Genomic DNA, 24,529 nt, shown 5'->3' with positions numbered 1-24,529 from the left:
TTTCACAGTACTTGTTTAGTGTTCTCTTTATGAGCACTCCAAAGAGGTACTTTAGCTTTCTTAAACGTGTAATGGTTACCTCTGAAATGTTTTACCTTTGCACCTGGGCAGTGCTCTTTTTAGCTTCACTTTGTGTTTAGGTGTCCTGATTCACCGATGTATATTTGTGTGTGTGCGTGCATGTGTGTGTATTTGTGTGTGAGTATTTTTAAAATCTTTTTTAGTTTATTTTTTCTTTACTGAACACATTAGTCATTACCATTATTAAATCAAATAAGTAGGAGGCCATTAGCCTGTGACTGTCTCCATACTTTGAGTTCCTATGTAAAAAACCATGATCTCATTTAGTAGGTAAACAAACAAGGACCTAACTTACAAGTATATTTTTCTAAAAAATAGCTGATTTTTAGCAAATCCCAGGCAGCCAACTATCAGACCATGTTCAAATAAAGCAAATGCCTCATCACACCATGCCCAAATAAGGCAGCCACCTAGATATAGCCAATGATCTAGGTGATTTCTCTACTTAGCTTTTGTGTTTCTCTATTTAGCTTGCTCAAGTAAACTCTGAAATTTGCAGAAAGTTTTTCTTTTTACATTACTTAGATGTCTGAGTTCATTATAAACCATTTTAATACTTTTTCTGCCTCCTGCCATAAAAATATAGTATGTAATTTGCTTTAAAAAAAAACTATGAAGTTGTTCTGGTTTCCTCTCATTCAACTAATCTTCACCTCAGTGACAACAGTTTGTGGATCAGTAAGATAGCAGGCTGAAGTCTGAGAAGGAAACGATCTACTTAAACGTGCTGAGCTATGGAACCTGCTTTCTCTACTACTCTCCTGTGTATCCTCACATACGTACAACCAAAAGCCCTGATTGAAAAACTATTAAATAGTGATAGACTGCTCTGTTAAATTAAATTAATGCAACTTACGTTTAACATTATATTCAGAAAAATACTTAAGTCTCACGCTCCAATAATTTAGAGTACTGAACTAGATAACTATCCTAAGATGTGTCTGACAGAAATAATGCATTGCTTAAAGAGAGGTTCTCCAAACCTGCTGTTAGAACCTACATATACATGCAAAACACTAATCATCAGTTCTCCAGGCAGTCCTTTGCCATAATTCGGCTTTGAATATACCAGAGTCCAGCAGGAAAGTGTGTGGTGCATCAGATTCACCATCTCTTAGTAGCTATTGTTTTCTCTTTATTGAAGGTTGTACTGAGCCAGGCTTTATCCTTGGCAAGCCAGCAACATGAACACTTTTATTGTGCTGTTCTTCAGGCTTTTTCTGAGTTACTATCTTCTCTCTGGCTTGATCATGTAAATAAGGAATCTACTGAGAAAAGCTATTGCATGAAAATCTTCTATTTTAGGTTAGTCAAACAAAGGAGCAATGCACACCTTAACACTGTTAACTGCTTTCCTTTTTAAAAAGCTGAACATATTTTGCATAAAGTACTGTAGCCTGTGAGTTTAGGGGGCTTGCCGTATCCACCTTGTAGACAACTCTCCTTGCATGCATTAATACTTGCCAAATATGATTATGGCTTCACCTCTATTTGCAAATGCTCTCTTCACATCCAGTTCACCTGAGGTGGGATCAGCTTGCAGTGAAAGACAAGAATATCAAACACCAAATGTGGACAGTCACCATCTGGATAGTTATCAGGGATGTAAACTGTAAACTTAAGCACACCATTTTGATGAAATACATACCACATGAATATTAATCTGAACCACATTAATGCAGAGTGATAAGATACATGTCTGGGTGTCTGCTTCACAACCATGGTAAATTCTGTAAGAAGGAAATATTCCAGATACAGCAGTACCTAAGAAGCATGTGTGCCATTTGTTGACTGTGCTGTTGGGGCAGAGGCAGGATATGTAGGCTTATTTATGGGCAAAGCATTTTTGGGAATAGAAGGCAGTTATTTCATTGGAGAGGGTCGAGGAGGACTGGTTTTCACGTTCCCTGTTAATGTTGTCTCTTTACCATCAGACTGTTTGTGTGCAGAGCTTATAGACATGCTCCAGAAAGGATTCAAAACATGTACTACAAAGAAAAAAATTTAGTGGTATGTGTCATCAAGTTTTTTGGTCCTCAGCATTCCCTTTATCTACCAGCCTTGCAGTGCAGCTTACCCTGGTACCTTCAATGCAGAGCACCAACAGCATCTCCTTCCTGGCCCCTGTTCTGCCCTGTTCTCAGCCTGGGTGGTGTGTGTGTTTTCTAGGCACAATATTGATAGTAGATTAAGGGACAGTCTTATTTGCCAGGGTGCCAGGTTTGTCTTGCTTCTATAATGAGCTCTTGGGGACATACAGTAGAAGGGCGTTCAGGGTAGCCGTGGCTTTTTACTGCCTTGCTCAGTTGCCATCTGCTCTAGCTGGCTGAATGAATCTGGTACATTGCTCCCAAACACACATCTCTTCTTTCTCTGGCTAAATAATTCTGCATGTTTTGTGGCTAGAAATTTCTGAATCAGTTTTTAGTTTCAGTTAAACACAGACACATTTTCATTTTCACTTTTATGGATATTCAAGAGACTGATCTTTATTGCTCTCTGGTTTTCAGCACAGCCAAAGCTAAATTTAAAGCCTCAGGTAATTCAGCCATGCACTCTGAGTGTTGTAATACTCTTAGAGACTGGTCCTCTAAAGTGATCTTTTTCTAAAAGTAGCAGCTGCGTGGCCTTGGGCAAGATATGCTGCTAAAGCTCCTGAGTAATGGGCCCTCTCCAAGATTCAAATATCTCTTCTTTTGAAACTGTCTTTTCATCCCCAGAAAACACTTCCATTTTCCAGGAGTCCATTGCTTATGTTGGAGGCTGAGGGTATTTTTGCAATACATTGTTGTAAAGTATTGACTTTGTCTAAGTTTACATTCAGGCTTAGGACATCACAGTGTTTCTATATCACAACATCTGCTACCAAGTACCCTTCCTTCTTCAGGAAAATTTTTCTCTCTTAAAAGTTAAGAACCTGAAAAAATAACTTTCTGTGATATGTTTGCTTCCTCTTCTTTTTGAACCTTCTGCCACTCAATTTCTATCTACCTAGGGGTGTTTGTAAACATTTCAAGGTCTCTCCTTAAACTGAGCCTCAGCATTGCCCACTGTTGGTGTTTCTCATTATTGTTATTCTTAAAGTTAAAAGTGATTATTAACATTATTCACTTGTCTGCTCTATTTTTTAACAAAGTCTTGGCTATCACTTAAAAATCAGTAAGCTCAATTTATTGGGGTTTTGTATAGTCCATAATGCAGCCATGACCTGCAAGAATATTTTTAGTTATTTTAAGTGTGATTTCAATAGGTAGCCAGTATAAAATTATCTACAATCTTTGAGGACAAGAGAGAAAATGTAAGTTTATGTTTTTTCTAAATTAATTTAAATTTGGTCCTAAAACCCCATTTGCTAAGATGGTGGAAAAAATCAAATCCCAATTTGATTTTTGGAAATGCTTTCTCACAACCTAGGTTTTATAACATATGGGAATTGGAAGAAGCTAGCAGAGGGTTTATAAAACAAATGAAAGACTTCTTCTTGGTCCTTCATGGTAGCTGTTGGTATCTTGCCTTCTGTTGCCTGAGCTACTGTTGAGGCTGGTCGTTTGCCACTGTCTGGGTACTGATCCCTGGGTAGGATCACAGACACTCCTTTAAGTAGTCCTCTCCATTGCCTGAAGATTGGTTGTGGAGAACTTCATTGGTTCTCAAACTTAAGTGGTCAGTTACTGGCTACAACCAATATCTGATGCTTATAGTTGGTGACCAAATATAAAAAAGGCAGATGTCTTCACTATCTATGGAAAGCTGCAAGTTTCCCAAACTCACTCTTCCTTTAAAGGCTAAATCTCCTTTTCCTTCTCAACTCTTAGAATCAGGCTCTTTCTCCATCCTCTGCACAGGAGAGGACTGTAATCTCAAACAATAGGGCAGATGTTTCTTTTGGGAGACTGGCAACTTCTGTTTCTAGGTATGTAATCCAAAAACCAATAACAGTCTCTGAAAGAGAAAACCTTGGCTTTTTAGGATATAGGAGGGGAAAATATCTCTTACTGTTTTATATCTTTTTCAATGACAGGAAATAAATAATAATTCAATATGTTTTTCCACCACAGCATGAATCTGTTGCATTGGTTTCCATGAAGACAGTAACAGGCCATACTATACCATCTTCACTCTTCTTACCATTTGTATCCCTAGGTTGTTGAGTACATTGTAGGCATTAGCAAATACAGAGGCTGAGTGTTGTGCTTTCCTTTGGACTACTTCTATCTTGAATGTAGACAAATCTATAATGAAGACATTTGGGAAGCAAAGATTTCCTATTGTTGATTACATTCATTCACTGTGCACATGTCAGTAAATAAACAGACAAAAATTCCTTTCTTTGTGGAATTTACATATTATTGGGTCAGTGGGAGACAGATAATAATCAAAATAAATAAGTAAAGTACACAGTATGATAAGTGGTCATAAGTACTGTGGAGAAAACAAAAGCAGAGATGAGAGAGAGAAAATGAAAAGAAGGCAGTTGAAATTTTTAATGGAATGCACAGGAGTACTTTTGTTTTTGGAAGGATGATGTTTGAGCAAAAATCTGGAGTAAGAGGAAGGACTGATCCATGTGTAAAACTCCTAGGTTCAGGGAAAACCAAATGCTAAGCCATGAGGCAGAGGCAGCCTACTTGTTTGAAAATTAGCAAAGAGGCCTGTGTGACTGGAGTGGACCGACTGCAGAAGAGAGTGATAGGCACAGTCAGAGGGTAGAAAGGGCTGGATTAGGTACAGCCTTGCAGGCCATCGTGAGGACGCTGGATTTTTATTCCAAGGAAATGGTAAGACATCATATGGTTTGGGCAAAGGAGAGACATGATTTGATTTAAGTTTTAATAGCATCACTCTGGTTGCTCTGCTGAGAATAGAGTGTTGGAGGTGGAAAGCAGGACAGAGGCATGTGATCAGTTAGTAGGCTGTTGAAGTGATCCAAATAACCGAAGATGGTGGCTTGCACCTGGGATGTATCTGAACGGGTTGTGAAAAGTGATAAAATCCTGGATCTATTTTGAAACTACAGCCAAGAGAAATCTAGAGATTTAATGATCAAGTTCAAGTGAATGGGTTCATATTGTCTTTTCGTTGTGTTTTGCATTCTTAATCAGTACTTCCACTGCATTTCTCAATGAAAGTATACGAAAGGAAATGAACGATTGAGCTCGGCCTGTGAATGAGCTATTAAAAATGCCTGTGTTGAAGAGTTATAGGATATCTAAATTGGTAATGTCTTTACTCAGGAAGTATAGAAAGTTAAGTCTTTCACTAAATTCTTGGTTGACTGTACCATTTAGATATCACTGTGAGTTTTACAACATTTCAGCACAAGTACTAGTGGTGAATAAATACTTGTGGAGCTGCAGCACAGCATGAATTCTTCCTAACACCTATTGGGTTATAGACTTCGATATCCATAAAAGAACTCCAACTAGCCCAGTCATTACTCTTGAGAATGAGAAAGCACCTACTCCCCTTAAAATAATAATAAAGAACAGTGGGATACAAATTCCCATTAAGAAGATCACATGCAGGACTTTAGTAATTTGCAGAAGAGAAAACATGCTTCAGTGAAATTTGTCAGAGCAATGCCACATGGGGCTCTATCATGAGAAATTAATAGACAATCAAAGAGAACCAGAAGGCTCTCATTTTTTTATAGATTCAGAGTTAGGCACTCATTTGTTTTGTAGTTTTCTCTTAATAGTCCAGTAGCTTCTGCCATGCAGCAATTTCATTAAAGCCTTGATCATACCAGTAATATAAACTCAAGCTTTCTGAAAAGGCTCTGTTGCCCTAAGAATCAGTAATTGGCCAAATGGCTTTTAGAGTTTTGCTTGGATTCATTGCAGTATAAGTAAAAATTAATTACCCCCGCAGTTTCCACAATGCCATAATATAAGGGTGTCAAAACTTGTCTTTCTAAATGGCATTTCTTAGTATCACACTGGATATGGGGTTGGCTATAAATGTGATTTGTAGAAACCATTAATGAAGTACTAGACCTAATTGACTTCTTTTAGCTTTATGACAACATAAAAAAGTTCTGCACTGGTGATGATAATTCTTTTGAAGTTCTCCAGTTGGAAATCCATGTCTGTATATTTTTCCAGTGAGACAAAACTTAACATTTTTAGAATTTGAAATGCTATAGGGACAATATGGCATAGGAACAATATGGCATACATGACTATTTTGATTTTTATCATTATTACCATCATTATGTTTAATTTCTGTGCCTGCTTAACTCCTGCTATATTTGCATCACCGTTTTAAGCCTTGTTGTAGAAACTATGCACCAGGAATGAAACATAGCAAATGGTTGGTGCGTATGGTTGAATGAGAGAGTGTATTTTGTTTAACTACTGACAAAGCTGATTTATGACAATAGCTTTAGTATGGGAGGGTCTGTGTTTTCTTCATAAATATGACAGATCTAAGACTCTAAGCAAGATTGATTACTCTAACTCTGAGGCTTTGCTTTGGTTATTAATTCTATAATATATGAAAATAGATGAAATATTTATAAATGAAGATTGTTTTGGATATTAAACTAGGACAAAAATGAGATAATGTGTAACAATACTCTGTCTTTTGATCATTCTTTTTTAAAACATTGATAATTAACCAGACTTGGTAATGTGCGTCTGTAGACCCAGTTCTCAGAAGGCTGAGGTGAGAGGATCACTTGAGTCCAGGAGTTTAAGGCTGTAGTACTCTATGATTGCACCTGTAAATGGCCACTGCACTCAGCCTGGGCAACATAAGACCCTTTCTCTACAAAACAACAACAACAACAAGACACTTGCAATCAAGGCAGACCAATTATTTGTTGGTAGAAATAAATGGCAAAGCCATATTTCAAAAAATAAATAAATAAAAACACTGTGAACGTAGTAGCAAAATATGGTAATGGATTAAATGACAACATAAACTTTGCGAAGTGGGGAGATATGTCCTTGTTTTGTCTGGGCTTCATTTCTTCCCCACATTCCCCATAACTTATATTTTTAGTCAAGCTGTCAATAATAAGGTTCTACCTCTCTATGGCTACAGAGAAGTGCAGGTATTCTGGGCTTGGTCAAGCTTTATGGCAAACACTAATTGTCCAAGGGGTAGGCTTGCTACCATAGTGTGTGTATTCATTTTCTACTGCTGCTGGAACAAATTACAAAAGTTTAGCAGCTTGTATTTAATACAAATTTAACAATGCAAAATTATCAACGTGAAATTCTTTAGGTGAGAAATCCAACATTGGTCTCACTGGGCTGAAATAAACGTGTTCTGTTATGTAGGCTAGGGGAGAATCCATTTTCTTGCTCATTCCAGTGTTAGCAGAATTCTGTTTCATCCATTTGTAGCATTGAACTTCTGTTCCCTTGCTTGCTGTCAGTTGAGAGTTACCTTTAGCTCTGGAGGCCTTTTTCCTGGTGCTTGCACACAGCCCTCTATATCTCAAAGTGGGCAAAAAGACATTGTCTTTTTCATGATGTCATCTCTCTGATCCGCTTATCTGCTTTCCTCTTCTACTTTTAAGAGCCTGTGTGATTTATATTAGGCTCACCCAGATAATTCAGATTAATCTCTCCATATCACAGTCCTTACTTTTAATCACATATGCAAAGTACCCTTTGTCCTGTAAAGTAACAGGTTCTAGTGATTTGGACATTTTTTTTGGGAGGCATTATTCTGCCTACCACAGTAAGATAATAAGCACCATTTCTAAGAGTTGATGTACACCTGCTGGCTTTAAAAGCTCCTCCTGGTGCTCGCTGAGCTCACCCCTGTTAAGCTTGGAGCTGCTCATGACAACTTTCCCAAGCTTCATGGAGGAAGCTCTTCTTCACAGAGAATGAAGCCAACACAAGCAAAGTGATGGAAAGGGAGAGAGAGAGAAAGAGATATAGAAATAGAGATAGAGATAAAGAGGGATAGAAAGATAAAGATAGAAAGAGAAAGAGATAGAGACACAGAGAAAGAAAGAGAGAAAGAGAAAAGAGAGAGAGAAAGAGAAATAGAGATTGAGAATTGAGAGGAGAGAGGCCCTGGGAGTTTTTGAGCAATGAGATCCAATCTTGTCTGAAAGTAGCTATACGCTGGATTTCTAAGTATACAAAACAAACAAACAAAAACCCCTTCATTATTTAGGTAATTGGACTTGTGTTTTTATTTCTTATAAACAAATTATAAATTGGCAGGTGTGAGCATTTGCAGATTCTAAAATATAGAACTGGCTGAATTGAACTGGGGTTATGGACAGTAAAGATCTTGATATCCCTGGTTGAGAAGCTTCTTTACTTCTTTTGTATTAACAAAATAAGTAGCAGATCAAACAGTCACTTCTCATACTTTGGAAATTATACTTATAGAGACCAGAGCTTTGAAGTATGTGTTATAAAAATCTTGAGATGCTAGTATGTTTCAGCAAATTCTTGAAGGTTTTGGTAAGTTACAGTAAGAAATAGACAAGCTTTAGTACAATCGAACCATTCGAAAAAAGGAAGAAGCATTTAACTTTATAATGAGAAGCCCTAGCTGCTTGTGGCCAGTGATTTCAGACTACTGAGAGTCAAATTACTACAAGCCTAAGAAAATTCACAAAATTCTAATTCTCTCTTGCACTCAGAAGCTGGTGCAAGCAAATAGAGGAAGAAAAAACCACAGTAGGAAATAAGAATGACATTCAGAAAGAGCCAAACAAATGAAAGAATCCTCTATGTAGACTTCTGCTCATACTTTCTGTGTACTCATTGCATGACTGAGTTTATAAGACCCCTTGTGATAAAGCACCATTCGCTAGGATGCAATTTGGAGCAAAGGAGAAGATTGACTCTATCTCAGCTCAGGAGCTTTTGTGGAAGCGCAAGATGTAGGTAGTCAGCCTAAAGCCTAGGATTATGGGAAGAAGCTCATAGCTTCTTGCTAAGGTCAGGATCCTCTAAGATTTATGGCTTTAATTATTAGCTAACACCATTTCCAGAAATTAAATAGATTGATGGACTGACATACTTTTAATAAAGTCATAATATGGAGAAATCCTAAATTAGGAAAATAAGAACCTATGAAAGTCCAACACCTAAGGTAATTCCAAGAGCCCCATTGCCATGGCAATGACAGAGAACAGAGCAACCCCCCAACCCAACCACCTCCCAGCTGACCACTGATGGAAATCCAGAGGAAACAAGAAATAATCAAAAGCTGTTGTAAGCCATGGAGACTTTTTAGGTTACTCTAGAATAACCTACCACATCTTAACATCCTCTTTTACAATTTGCCTTTACTCTTGATTTCCAGATATCCTTTAATCATGGGTTGATGCTCTTGGAAGAGAAATATCTGTTCTTCATTATTCATGGTGGGGCACTTTTATTCACACTTCCATATTTCCATGTGGGGAAACTGTCATTAGAGTAAAAACATGCCTGGATTCTCTTTGTTTCTTCAATCATTCTTCCCTTCTGAGCAGAAGAATCAATTTAGTAAAATGAGATTGGTTGAAGAAACTGGACATGCATGGCTCATCCTCTTTCATTCTTCTCTCTTTGAGACGTTTTTGATCTTGGAGAACATCTGTTTTGGTTTGTTCTTGGCCATGTAGTAAGCTGAAAATCAAGGCTTATACCTGCTAAAGAAGGTCTACTATTGTCTGCCTTTTCCTGGGACTCTGTGGGTAATTCTTCAATTCCTTTTGACTCAGAGCTAAAGGCACATTCTCTAATTTGCTTTTAATTAGGAGTAATGTTTATTTTTGATATATATCTGACTCCTATGTCTGTGTCTCAACTGATTCCAAACTCAGAAGGGGGAAATATATATATACACACACACATACACACACACATATATTTTACTAGTAGTTCAGTTGGATGCAGTATTGGATGAGAGTTTGTGTTGCCACCTTTAGTTGCTGTTTCTTTTTGTGGGTGATAGTTTATTTTAATGGACAATAATATTCTATGTTTCTAGGAAAGATGTACATGGATGCTTGCCAGCTTAAGGTGGAATGTAGTGAGAAAACATTGGTTTTTGTATGCCCAGCATTTCTTTTTGGGAGAACCTGACCAATCCCATTCAACAAGTAAAATGGGATTTTTCATTAATGTCGTATGTCCTCCCCCTCCACCAGGCATGGATCCTAGGATTGGCCAATCATAATATCCTATACATTTGGCAATAGTGAGTAGTCCAAAATGTGGGCACTGACCAAAGCAGACCAATAATAATTATGAAATAACCCTCTATTTGTTTTTGTTGAATCTTTAATATGAGTAATGAAAATGAAGAATTGCTAATGACCATGCCCATTACCTGCAAAAATGAAATCTGTCCATAGTCAGAGCAAATAATCCCAACATAGAGAGGAAAATAGAGCTCAAAAATGGACAAAGAGAGGGAGCTCCCTTACGATATCTTTTGAGTTCTAGTTCCAAGCTTGTCTGAGGCACTTTCCACCTCTGGATGTCTCAGTTAAACAGTAACATCCAGTTTTTATTTAGACAGTTTAAGTATTTGTCACTTGCCACTGAATGAGTTTTGATTAATACAGAAGGTACCCTGTGATTTTAAGAATGTCTAAGAACATTTTGCTGTTTTCTGTTTATAACTTGTATGGGGGAAGAAGTATAATGATAATGAGAAAAAATCACCTTAAACTAGTTTTAAGTTATTTAGGTCAAGACAACCCACAGGCAATAAGAAAAGTGGTACAGAAAAAAAGATTTCTTTCATACATCATGAAGATGGTAATGAAATTTGTCCAGACTGCCAAGAAAAATTGGCATTGGAAAAAATCTATGGGTAAAAAAGGGTGTAAAAAGAGACACAAAAAGATTAAAGTTAGAGCCCAAGTGAGGGTTAAAGTCGGAAAATATATTTACTGGAAAGAAAAATGTGAAAAAATGGGTCAGAAGTTCACGTAAATCCCAATGGTGAAAAGAGGTTAGCTAACAAAGGAACGTTAAAGAAAAAGAAAGCGGCTGGGCTTGGTGGCTCACGTCTGTAATCCCAGTGCTTTGGGAGGCTGGGGTGGTATGATTACTTGGGGCCAGGAGTTTGAGACTTGTCTCTACAGAAAAATAGTAAAAAAAATTAGCCAATTGTGGTGGTGTGATTGTAGTCCCAGCTACTCAGAAGGCTGATGCAGGAGGATCAGTTGAGCCCAGGAGTTTGAGACTGCAGTGAGCTAGGACCATGTCACTGCTGAACTCCAGCCTGGGCAACAAAGCAAGACCCTGTAAGAAAAAAAAAAAAATGAAGAAAGAAAGAAAAGAAAAACAAAGCAAAAGCAAGTGGTAAATAGAATCATGAGCACATTTTATTCTTAAAATTTCTTTATGATCTTTAAGAAAGTCTGATTTAAAATATTATACATGCTTAAAATTTTTTAGTAATCTAATCATTGCATGTTTGGAGTAAAGATGTTAAGTAGTTGCTGCTGGAGTACAACTGCAAAGATTCTACTACAGGAACCAGTTCCCTTTCATGTTGGTTGTGAAATATTGAATTTGTTGTATACTTGCAAGGCTTGAAGGATTTGCTAAAAAGAGGCAGGCAGATTTCTTTCATTTTCTTCTTTTGATCAAGAATCAAAGATTATCTTTCTGAGATTTTTTTCCACCATAGCTTTACTATTTTAATAGCAAAACCCTACCTTGTAGAATCTTTATTACATATCATTTGGGCATAATTTCTTTATTTTCTTTATATTGCATTGGAATTTTATTCCATTTCAATTTATACTGACATCTCAAATCAATTGAAGAGGCTGAGAAATTCATGTCATTGATCTAGCCATCAAAGTAAGCTGTTCAATATAATATCAAGTTGGCTTTTATTGTGCACTAAAGCATATGATGACACCTGTGTAAATCATCACAACATATTCTTTGATCAGTGAAAGACAACTGTCATTCTATTAAATGGATTACTTTTCCATGTAATAATCTTAAAAATCTCTGTTAGTATCAGATGTTAAATTAAGAGAGTGCATTAACTCACTTCCCCTGAGTGAAGTGTGGTACAGATTTAGTTACAGCTTGATCACAATATATCCTAACTATGATCCAGATCCAAGCAATAATTGTATCATACATGTTAACAAAATGTGTAGTAAATCTTAAAACCTAATGCTTTGGCTTAAGACTAAAACTGAGTTTAAAATGTGACTTTCCCAATTACTGGTTGTATAGTCTTAGAGAAGTTACTTTGATACATAGCTTTTTCATAAAATATAGTTAAATACTTATTTTCATATGATTGTCTTAGAATTTAATGACCTAATAGAGGTCAGGCATTTTATACAGTTTCTGATACTTTGAAAATGTCAGTAGTAATGATGATGATGATGATGACAATGACAGTATTACAGGAAAGGAACTTGTCAGTTAGTTTACAACAAACTCATGCTATAGCTAGGAAAACTGCTTCATGTTTATGTTTACCTTTATTCATTGATCTATGGATAACACAAAATTATTCTGTTCTAGCTTTCTCCTAATAAAGCTGTCTTTTTATCTGGCTCAACCCGACACTTTCCCTTCAAGTCAATGATTTGCATTAATATATTTTCTGGATAAATTAAAATAAACATAATAGCGTTTTCATTGTTCCCAAGCTGGAAGTGAAACAGGGTCTAATACAACCACAACTTCCTGGAACTGAAGTCTCTTCAAATCCCTCTTGGTGGCTCAAAGACTTGAGTGTAGGAGCTCCTTGCAGTGCCAAAGCCATCTCATGGCCCTCCATGGACTCACACCTTTCATGTTGCAAAAGTGTGCATTCTTGACTCCTGATTCTGCTGTGAGAACCATGTGGAACTAAAGTCGATGTTGCCACTTGCTCTCATCCTGCCTTTGAGATGTGTTATTTGCCCTTTCAGGCCCAAGACCTGAAATCACAATTCACTGCTCCCTTGGGCTCTCAGTTCCATAGAGACCCTCTTGGGCTTTTTGTCTATCTTTCTTCCTGAATGCAGTGCTTGACTCATGCTAGAGTGCTTATTGCATGTGTATCAAGTTAACTCAACTTTTATTTCACTTTTTATTCATTATAACCTTCACTCTAAATGCTCTTGGACCTTTCTGAAGAGAGATAGGCCTATTTTGAGTAAAATTGCTCTCTAACAGTTTCAAAGATCCTTCTTTTCCTGTAATTCCAAGTGTTCTTGCTTATCATGGATATTTCCACCAGAGTGAATTCTTTCCTTGCTGTGGTATATTAAATTATTGATCAAGAAATGTCCACTTTATGGAAGGCATATACTTTTCTGCTGCATTGATAATGGGCTTGATCATGTGACTTGCTTTGGTCAACGGTATATTAGAGGATACAATTTGCATGGCGGCTTAAAAGGACTTTTATAGTTGGCGTTGCTCTCTTAAACTCTGGATCTTGATCATGACTATGACTCAAGTGACTGCTGGTCAATGAAGATGATGGACACATGCAACAGATCTGGACCCAGTTCATAGCTTGGAGACAGCTTTCTAAATCCAGTTTAGAATAGCCAAACCCCACTGATCTATAAACCTATGTGTAAGAAATAAATGGTTAGTTATTCTGTATCACGCTGTTTTGGAGGAAATTAATTATGCAGCATTATTGTGGCAATAACTAACTGGTCTATTTAATCTATGGAATTGGGAGGGATGTTGGAATTCTTGGCTAATAGGGGGAATCGTGGAGAGAATGAAAAGTTCTAGTAATATTTAACATTATTAAATTGCTTAGATTCTTATGCAGATAAGTACATGGGCCTACCATATCACCCTTTGAAATATGAGTTGACAACATCTGAATTTGTATGGCACTTATTTTTGGTTCATACTCTGGATTTTCTGGTGTGATAATGAACTATACATTTACTATCTTACTTCTAATGGTTCAGCAAGGAAGAGAAGAATTATCTTCCTTATATAATAGCCATATGAACTTACTGGGAACCACTTATTACACACAATTGCCTTTTTAAAAAAATTTTTCTTAATGTACATTAGAACACCTTAAATTACATATTTAGGTGAGCTTGTTATTGCTATCATCATTGCATACACAACTTCCCATTTTGCTAACACTTAGAATAGACACTTAGCTACAAGTAAGTTCTCTTTGCTCTTCTGTCTTCAGATTTGGAACTTTAGCCTTTCATGTGGTCTACACAGAACCACCTTTTCAAGGATATAGGGATATTATATTTTTTAAAGGGGCAACTAGGAATTTCTATTAGTTCTTCTGAGTTGTACATGTGGGAGAAATTCTTCCAGTTATGTTGAGGACTACCATTTCCAGTATGCTGGCTAACACTTGTTTCTTAGACCAATTTTGGGGTGAGATCATTGTGGTAATGAGGGAGGGGTAAATCTTCCTTTCTCATTTGCAATCTTCTCCCTTTGGGCCTACTGGGACTATCACAATAGGTTGTGTAAGTGTGTTTGACATTTTTTAAAATCTCCACTGAAGATGTGTGACAATTTGAAAGAGAAATACAGCATGACATCAAACAGTTAAAGTCATAAAAAGTCATGGTTCAGCTGGGGGAAGTAGCTCACTCTTGTAATCTCAGTGCTTTGGGAAGCTGAGGCAGGAAGATCATGTGAGGCAAGGAGTTTGAGGTTACAGTGAGCTATAATTGTGCCACTGCACTCTAGCCTGGGTGACAGAGCGAGACCCTATTTCTATGAAAAACAAAACAAAAAACCCCAAACAACAAAAACAACAACAAAACATGATTCTTTTTCCAGCATTTCAAGAAGAAAACATTTAAGGAGTTAGTATCTTCACAAAACATATTTTCTCCTGAGTGGTCTCCAATTTCTTCTTTCTCTTCCCTGCCATTTAGTTTTTTGCATGACTCCAAATCTCCACCCACTTCCTTAGGAGACAGTACTCTTACTCCAGGGAGAGGATTAGTTCCCTCCCAATATCTGCCTGTTTCCCTATGTTTCTTCTCAAATTTAAGTCATTCAATCTGAGATGGTGCTATTGGATTTCCATTCAATGTTAGTGATGGTGATGCCTGCCTATTAATCCAAGACCTGAGAAATTACAAAGTGAGAAATCACCTAATAGAGATGAAAAAAGAGTAGTTGAGAGAGAGTCAGTTATTCTTCTGCTCTGCGGTGTAAGGAAGCGGGGGTGGGAGGGAAACACTGAAAATTGAGTTGGTGTAAAGGGGAGTGATTTGGAATGTAAACTGTAGGAACAAAATGGGAAGAATGTTCATAGATATGAAAGTTTTCAACACTGTGAGAGAAACTCTAGCTGTTTAAAGGTCAGTAAAGTTGATCATACTATGTTTTATTTGGCCCAACATTTATTCAACCAATATTATGGAACACTCCCCCATAGGCAGGCACTGTGCTATGTACTTGTGCTATAAAAGTCAGCATGACAGCATGACAGTCCCTAGAGGGACTTAGATCTTATGGTACATTTTTGTCCAAACATGAAAAGACTATCATTTTGTACCTGAATGGTCACCTTGAAGCCCAAATATAAATTTTCTCCTATGTTTGCTTCATTTTTTTAGAACCCAGGCATTATTAACTCTACCATTTTAAAATTTTAAAACATTCTCTTTTTTTATGGTAAAGGATCATTGTTTCCAAATGATGGAGGTGTCGTAATGTATTCTCCAAAAAAGGATAGAAGATTATATCTCAGATTATTAATCTGCCACTAATGTTGCCTTGAAATCTTGGGTAAATTTCTCTCTGGATTTATTTTGTCATGTCTAAAATACTGAAAGTAACTCTGAGTCAGATTGCATTGGAAGTGGGAGGAAGGATTCCTAAATGATTATAAAGTGATTTGCAGATAGAGAATCATGTGTGTGCCAGGGGTGAAAATATTGTCCCATTAATCCTTTTCGTGACAAAGAAAATGTTGCTACTTAGGGAGATGATGTGTGAGGGGAAAAAGAGCAGAAAAGAATACAATGGAAGCAACAGAAAAGAACAGACTTAGAAAAATAAATTAATCTCTTTATCTAAAGGAAGTCAGATTCCTTCTACAAAGGTCAACTGTGTTGACTCTACTTCATTTTAAATAAAGTGTGAAGAAAAATACCGTACGTGGACACATGAATTTTTAATTTATGTCAGTTTTACTGATGTTTTTGGTATGAGAATTTAATGTTTTATTTAAGCAGTATTTAAGCATTTAACTAAAATGGCTCTTTCATGCTAATTTATATGCATTCAAATCAGAGTTTTTTAGGTAAAGGCGGTTCTCTTATATTTCATTCTTTGGAAAGGAAACTTCTGTCTAATGCCTCATTTAAGATTCAGTGGAATCTTTCTTGCTTCAGTAATTTTCCTATTAAATTACAACTATTAGTGCTAGTTTCTCACCCTAAAGGAAACCAATAAAATCACCCAAACTAATGAAGTTGTTTCCAACAGCAAGCTTCTCGTTATGGGGGTACTTCTAATTACTGCTAAAATGAACTGGAACGGAATGTCTCCAGAATGGGATGTCCCAGAGCTATAAACCAAAACCATAAACAGCTGTGCAACTCCTAATCTATTCACTTCACCTTCGCAATCACAGCACAACATCAACTACAACTAATTTTTAAATGTTGGTAGACAAGAACAAGAATGGATGAGGAAACAAAACAGGAAACACTAATAAGAATTTTCTCATGTTATTATAACAAGAGCGTATTGGTTATATTTTGTTTTGTGAATAGGATTTATCATCTCTTCTAGATGTTATCTCATGTGCTCACATGTTTATGTCTCTCTTCACTAACTGCCAAGTTTAGGGAGTACCTCAGTCAAGACAGCATTGAACAAGGATGGTGATGCAGTTTACAGCAGAAAACACTCTCAGTGCTGAAATAGCTTGTACAGGAGAATGGTTTTAGATCAGATTTAATTAAGATGTGTATCACTTTCCAATGTAATTTTATGTCTAAAGCAATAGAAAGCTGAACTTCTATTCAAATCAGAAAGTACATGGATAAACAATAAAAAATACTGCTTTTGTTGACCCTAATTCATTCTCAACATGGACTTCAAAACAGAAATGTATGTGTCAATTTAGTTGGTAAATTCAAATACCTGTAGAAACTAAACACACATTAGACAGAAAGTTGTGAAGCCTTGAAGAAGTTATTGTAGAGGAAGTTAAAAGAATCATAGTAGATCTGGAAAGACTGTATAAAGGCAATCTTTTTTTTTTAAATTTATTTTTATTTTTTTTATTTTTTATTTATTTATTTATTTTTTACTTTCTAATATATAAATTTTTTTTTTCATCTTATTGTTATGGGGGATACAGAATTGCAGGTTACATACGTTGCCCATGTACCGCCATAAAGGCAATCTTAAAATTCAACCTTTGCTTTTTCCCAAGTGAGAGGAAAAGGAAAATGGCAATGTGAATTATAATAATGAGCAATAATATTATTTTTATATTTATAGTTTATATATTAGATAAATATATGATGTACATATAAAAACACTAGATTAGTAGAAAGAAGACATGGATGGCTTCTAGCTCTGGCTCTTGCCTGGGAAAGATTGTGTATCTGATTCAGCTGACTTAACCTTGCTGGGTCTGTTTCCTAAATTACAAAATAGAGATAGTAAAGTGGAATGCATGATCTGCAAGGTTTCTCCTAGGTCTACCTGTCCCTCATGCTATTCTATGACTTAGGGACACTCATATTTCATACAGGGGCCATTTGTGGAATATGTAGCATGAGGAGTGTATGTTTTTATTTAACAGTAAAAATAGTTAATAATATTATAGTGGATTTGTATTGTGTCAGCCTTGAGCAGCTGGAACTATTTTTCTACAGCTCCCTTTGCTGCACAGTTCCTGGCTAACATGGGCCTCTGGACATTTTGAGAGAGGTTTGGCAGGTGGAAGAGAAGGACCAGGCATAAACCTCATCGGTGCTTATCTACTGGCTCACCCCTTTGGGCAACAGCTGTACCACAACTCCTTCAGCTCCTGCCAGACCTCCTCTTTCAGCTCCTCTGATTCCCAGGCCAGGTCCATGGTTAGCAACATGATGGACACCAGCTTCTCCTGAAGATCAACCCATCATGAACGCTGGAAACTTTGAGGTCGTGGATAACACCAGTGGAAATTTCAGTTCATCTTTGTGGATTTCAAGGCATCCCTACAGGTTCAGTTCTTGCTTCCCTTGCCTCATGTTGGTCTTTTCCTTCTGTCTACTTTATCTGCAGACTTCAGGCTCCACCACCAAATACAAATGCAACAGCCTCATGGACACTGTAACCAGCTCCCACAATTGCATAAGATCAAATCTTTCTAATAAATCCATAGATATACATATATACACACATAAATAGAAAAAAAAGATTAGATAGATAGTTCTGCTGCTTCTTTAGCTAAACTCTGATTGATACAGATCTCAAAATTTATTTTCCCTGCTTCTTTGAGAAATAATCTGATATCCTTTGAAATATCTTTTAAAAGAAACTGAATGGACTTGGTAGTTCCTTGATTGTTCTCTTTAAACAATCCCCTGATTGTTCTCTTTAAATTTCAGGTGAGGTCATGTGGAAACAGAATGGTCTCATTCCAAGTAGACCCATAATATAGAAATAGTACTAATCATGATCACTGAAAAAAGGGCATATAAGCATATGATATATGATTCTTTTGATAACTTTTAGGAGTGTTATTTAAAAAAAGGAGGGGTTACCATAAGACATAGTGAGTTCTTTGCCCTGGAGGTGTTCAGTTGGCAGCTTGTCAATGACTTCAAAGGACCCACAGTGGGGGGATGTTTCCAAGTCTCCTGTGTGTTTGTGTGTATGTGTATACACGTATGCATGTAAATGCTGTTGGAAAAGCTACTTTAATAGGGAATGTCACTTCTCTTCCCACTGTCCCACCAGCTAAGACTCACTGCTCTAGAATGCATGGAGACCTCTTGTACTTAATCTATGTGCTACATTAAGACTCAATTTATAGTTTCAGGGAGCATAGTTTTGGAATTTGTACATCTTTATTGGATACTGAATTTATACTTAGGAAAACAAGCCTTTATTTTGCTGCAAACACTTATGATCCTTTGAAAGACAAAACACACAAAAGAGGGGAGTTTACCATGGAATCTTAAAAATATGCATTAGAAGAGCATAACAGAGAGTGATATTCCAAAATACAGGACATTAAAAAATTATGTATATCGACCATGGTACTTAGAATTTGGAGTATATATGACCAAGGTGAAACCTAGAAATTTATTTTTATTTCCAGACTTATAATTTTTCTCTTATGTTAGTATTCCAAATACTCCTTTTCTAAAAATGAAATTGTTAAAATCTTCACTTCCTAAATATTACTTTTGATAAACCTGTGCTCATCTCTCTTTCTGTCCCCCACAAATTTCCCTGGCTTCTTGTATCATCACTGATTGTTCTTTTCCAATTAGTTCCTCTGGTTGACCTTTAGGGATAATAAAATTGATATTGCTTCCTTGTGACATGAACACATACTATTTTTTCTATCTTTCTTGCTGAAAATGTCCACTTTTGATTTTATAGTCAAGGACAACTAAATATTAGGAGGATTTTTGTATGTGTGTATGAGGAGAGAGGGGAATTTCTAGATTTTAAAAAAGTTGTGTGTTAACCTTGAATGGGATAACACATAGAAAGCTCAAAAGGGACAGTGTTGAGGCTTATTGTCCAGAAATTTATTGAAAATGCCAAGATTATATATACAATCCTGAACTTATTTCTATGTTTAGTGCACATAATACTCCTTTAAATCAATCAGTTTTTATGCACTTCTAGGATTACTTAATTTTATGGTTAATGTCATTTATCTATATGCTTTTAGTTTTTGTTATTTTCAAAGTAATTCATATACTCTTTGAACAGCTATGGCATGGTTAGAATTCTTTATCTGTAACACAGTTATCTGTAAGTTCAAAGTGATCCTTTTGTCTTTGATGTTTACTTGCTGTTCTTTGAGGAATAGTATGTGTAGTTTTGAGTAGAATTTCTGGGGCCAAATGCATCAGCATAGGCTCCTGTATATCCAAAACATTCTGAACAAGATCTGCCTGGATGACAGGATTCTCAGATGAGATCTCCTTGGTCAACATCGAGGCCAGTCGAGACAGCTGTATACAATGCACTGGTTCACACCTCTTGTATTCCCCATGTCTCCTGAGTGTGAATCCCTCTGCCCAATTTGTGTGGGTGTCTATGAGCAAGAGGATCCATTGAATCATTAGGAATGTCTCATTTTCCTGTTATGATCTATTGGTTGAGATGGTATTGCTGTGAGTGTTTGTGTGTGTGTGTGTAAATATTGAACTGGCCTGTGTGTAAAAATGTTGGAAATTTGAGAGTTACTTGGGTTATATAAGCAATTCTATTAATATATGCTTACATCTTTAAATTGAGATTGTGATGTCATTTTGCCCATTTTGGGGAAACTATTGTGTATCACAAAGTCAATGAAACCTTAAAACCTACAAAGATTCTGTAAGCTACGCTGTCTTTATTTCATATTCTTCTGTTATTGTTGAACCACCATTATATTGAGCTAAATTTGAACTTTAGTGACAGCAATTAGAACTGCAAGATTTCTATCATTAGGTAATTAATATTAACACATTTTTTGAGGATAATATTAAAATGTCTTTTAATGACACACACACACATATATATATGGACTAAAATGGGAAGAATTATATAGCCATATCATATCTATTTATGTATGAATTATATGTGAGGGTCTACATACACACATACATATGTATTCTGGTTAAAATTAAAGACACACGTACACACAGAATTAAATTAAAATATATTAAGGAAAAACAAACTTTGATCTTATAAAGGGACCACTGTCTGTAGACTGTGGGCTTGAAGAGTTTCTGCAAGGTTTAATTTGAAAGAGATCTCAGTCTATCATTTCCAGGGTAAATAGCAGAGTTGACTGTGTACCTGAGGTAATCATACATTTATGTTTTCCAACGTTTGTATTGTGTATATTTACTTGTGTTAGAGCAAAAATCATGCCTTGTTACTTTATTATGATGTTTGTGCTCTGCTGGGGTTTTTGTTATTTGGCATGAATTGTAGCTTGCTATTCTCTTTATTTACCAGATTCATTGGCGGTATAGGAAAACTATAATGCATTAAAACAACATATTTTTCCTCCAAATCAGAGAATATGTTAAAATTATAAATATATTTAAGAAATGTAAGAGGAATGATGTTTTGTATAGAAGCCCTAAGGTCATCCTACAATTTGTTCTTAATATGATATGGAGTAGGGACAATTCTATTCAGCATTCATTGAACACATATTATCATGGTAAGTACAGGAGACAAAGAGCTAAGAAGATAATCTTCTCTATTCTACTAAATTTTGGAATGTTCCAGAGCTTAAACCTGGGACCTTTTCTCTTGTGCCCTAGAAAATGCATCTAGTACTATGGATTTAAATTTCTATATGTTTATGATTTCCACATTTTATCTCCATCTAAGACTTCCCCTTGTAATTCCAAAAACTGTGTATACAACTGCCTACTTGAAATATACACTTGTCATATAATAAACATCTTATGATTATCATTTTCTGAACTTATTCAGAACATGTCACTCGTTTCCCTATTTAGTGCCAAACTTCTTCTTTCCTTAGTAAGTGGCACCATCATCCACTCAGGTGATAAGTCAAAACCTAGGATCTATTCTCGATCCCTTATTTTTCTCATACTCCACATCCAATCTCTCACTATTCCCACCTGCTGTATCTCCCTGGGAGTCTCTATCTTTTCATTTGCATCTCTCCACATCTATCTAAGTTGGCATCCTTCCTTGCTACATGGCTCCAGTTTCCTTTCTTATGCATCTATTCTACCTTAGTAGACAGAATAATATTTTAAAAATATTTCTAGGTATTTATTTTCTTTGTAGCTATTGTAAATGGTATTGAATCCTTGATTTCACTTTCCACTTGACTGTTATTAGCATGTAGAAATGCTACTGATTTGTGTAAGCCGTATCATTTTACTACTCACCTTCACATTGCATGGGAATAAAAGCCAAGCTCCTGTCTCTGTTGTGAAAGTCTTTTCATGACATAGCTCCTGCCTACTTCTCCTACCTTGTGCTACAACACTCTCCCCTTTGCTTCCTGTGCTCCAGCCACAAGAGCCCTCTCTCTTTAAGTGCGCCAAGTTCATTACCTCCATAAGAACATAAGAACTTAGAACTCACTGCTACCCACCTCTAGAATTCCCACGCCCCATATTGTGCATGGCTGATTCCTTACTGTCATTCAGATTTTACCTGAAATATCACCTCAGACAGCAGTCCTCTGTCACAGAATTGAAAAGAGCCATTTCACCTGTACCCTGGAATTCTCTTAAAATTACCTAGTTTTATTTATCACCATGGATATTTTCACATTCATTTGTTCATTTGTTTTTGGCTATCTCCCTCTATTAAGGTATAAAATTCTTGAGAACAGGATCAAATCAATTTTGTTAAAGCCATCACTGAATTTAGTCCTGTCTTTTTCTTTTTGTTGTTGTTGTTCTTTTTATTTCAAAAAATTTAGGGGGTAGAAGTGTTTTTTGTTACATGGATGAATTGTATCATGCTGAAATCAGGGCTTTCATTGTACCTGTCACCAGAATAGTGTACGTTGTACATGACAGGTAGATTTTTATCGCTCCCTCCCTCCCATCCTCCCCACTTCTTAGTTTTCAATTTATTCTTTAAGTGAACCAAAAGTACTGAAGTGTTTTTAGCAAAGGAGGAACATGCTATGATTTGTGTTTCAGAAGGTTTATTCCTGCAGAGATTATTGCAGGGAAGAAGGAATGAAGGGGAAATAAAATTGAGAGGCTATAACATTTCTTCATTGGCTGAGGATCTGATGCAGAGCAGAGGTAATGGGAATAGGCACAAGCAAACTTTGAGGCATATTTAGCAATAAAATCTGTAGAATGTAGTAATAGATTATACGTGAGGAAAAAGTTTAAGGTAACTGTTAGCACTCTGTCTTGTGTGACTTATTGGGGCTACCAATATGCAAATAGGGGAAAAAGAAGAAAAAACATTTGCACAGGAATATAAGATACATCTTGGACATAGTGATTTAGGGTGCCCATGGAATGTTTGGAACAAATAAAGATATCCAACAAAATATAGAAAAAACAAAGTTTTTCTTTGTTTTAGAAAACATAGTATATTTTAATCATAGAATATTTATTGGTCAGGATTTGAGTGCGGGATGTTTTATGCAGAGCCAATGTGTTGATATTACAAATTATGACAATTGATGTCATGAATCGATTAGCTAGTTCAATTTTTGAAATAGTTAGAAAAGCATTAAATGAAATTAAAAAGAGCAGCATTATAAATCGTCCTGGTGAGGCTTTAATGTTGCATTTTCATTCCATGAAATAAGGTTCTAACTGCTAGAGTGGCTATAATGAGGTCTTACTGGTGTTTTTGTTCTATTTTATTATTGCCTTCAGGCAGGCTATGAGCTTTATGAATTTTTAGCTCACCAGAGCAGATATTTAGGGAAAGAAGACTTTTTCTTTCCTTATTCAGACTTAGTATATTTTGATACTTTAAACTTGACTTAAACTAACAGAACTGTACAAATTCCTTGGTATGGTTTTTTAAAAAAAGCACACTATAATCATGTTCAATATTATCTTTCATATCTCACTGTTTTATTGTTTTTTCCCTTGCAGGACTATTTAAAAATATCCCAGTGTGGCATATTAATATAACTCTACACTTTTCCTTGGCCTATTTTCTCTAATTGTAAGGCCTTTCCTTGTCCTTCTCTGACAGGCAAATAATATTAATACCTTGGAGCCTTCCAGACCTACGTGAAATGATATCTTTCCTATGAGACATTCCCTAGCCCACCCTATTCCCTCCAATTCTAATCCTAACCCTAAATGGTTTATAATGAGGAAGATGGCCCTGAAATTTGCTTTATTTATAAAGAATAATATCTCTAAATTAAACTTAAAAGCTTACGGAAGAACTAGATTTAATTTTTTTTTAACTATAACAGTGTGAAGATTAAGTTTTAAACATCAAGGTAATTCTGAAAAATCTTTTCTGTGCAAAAAGGGTGACCCTTGAGTGGGCTTTTTATTAATATTTGACCCCATTTTAAAATTTAGTTTGTGAAACTCCAACATTTTAAACTATGCTTTTATATTAATATATTTAATTTCTCCTATGTCAATTGTCTAAACACCTCTTATAGCTCTAATAAATTAAACTTTAAAATATGAAAAAAAAAAAGGAAAAAAGAAACATGGCCCTAGTTTCAAGCTCAGAGGTATAATGGGTAGTTTGCAAACAAAACAAAATAAACTTAAATTCTTTGGTGTTCTGAGAAATTTTATTTTCTTTCTAAATGTGAAAGCACAGAGTATGATGTAGTTAAGGTTCATACATCACCAAGTCTGATCTGT

General features: G+C 36.0%; 1 pseudogene; it reads right to left on the bottom strand.

Annotated features, from left to right (window-relative positions):
• Positions 1 to 1,202: 1,202 nt before the first annotated feature.
• The window catches only part of LOC138384801 (AKT-interacting protein-like), a 41,334-nt pseudogene continuing 18,007 nt past the window's right edge, over positions 1,203 to 24,529 (bottom strand).

This window comes from Eulemur rufifrons, chromosome 6 (genome assembly GCF_041146395.1).
Source record: "Eulemur rufifrons isolate Redbay chromosome 6, OSU_ERuf_1, whole genome shotgun sequence".
In the NCBI taxonomy this organism is placed as follows: Eukaryota; Metazoa; Chordata; class Mammalia; order Primates; family Lemuridae; genus Eulemur; species Eulemur rufifrons.
The sequence above is the reverse complement of the archived record's forward strand: the minus strand, read 5'-3'. Positions and strand labels throughout refer to the sequence as shown.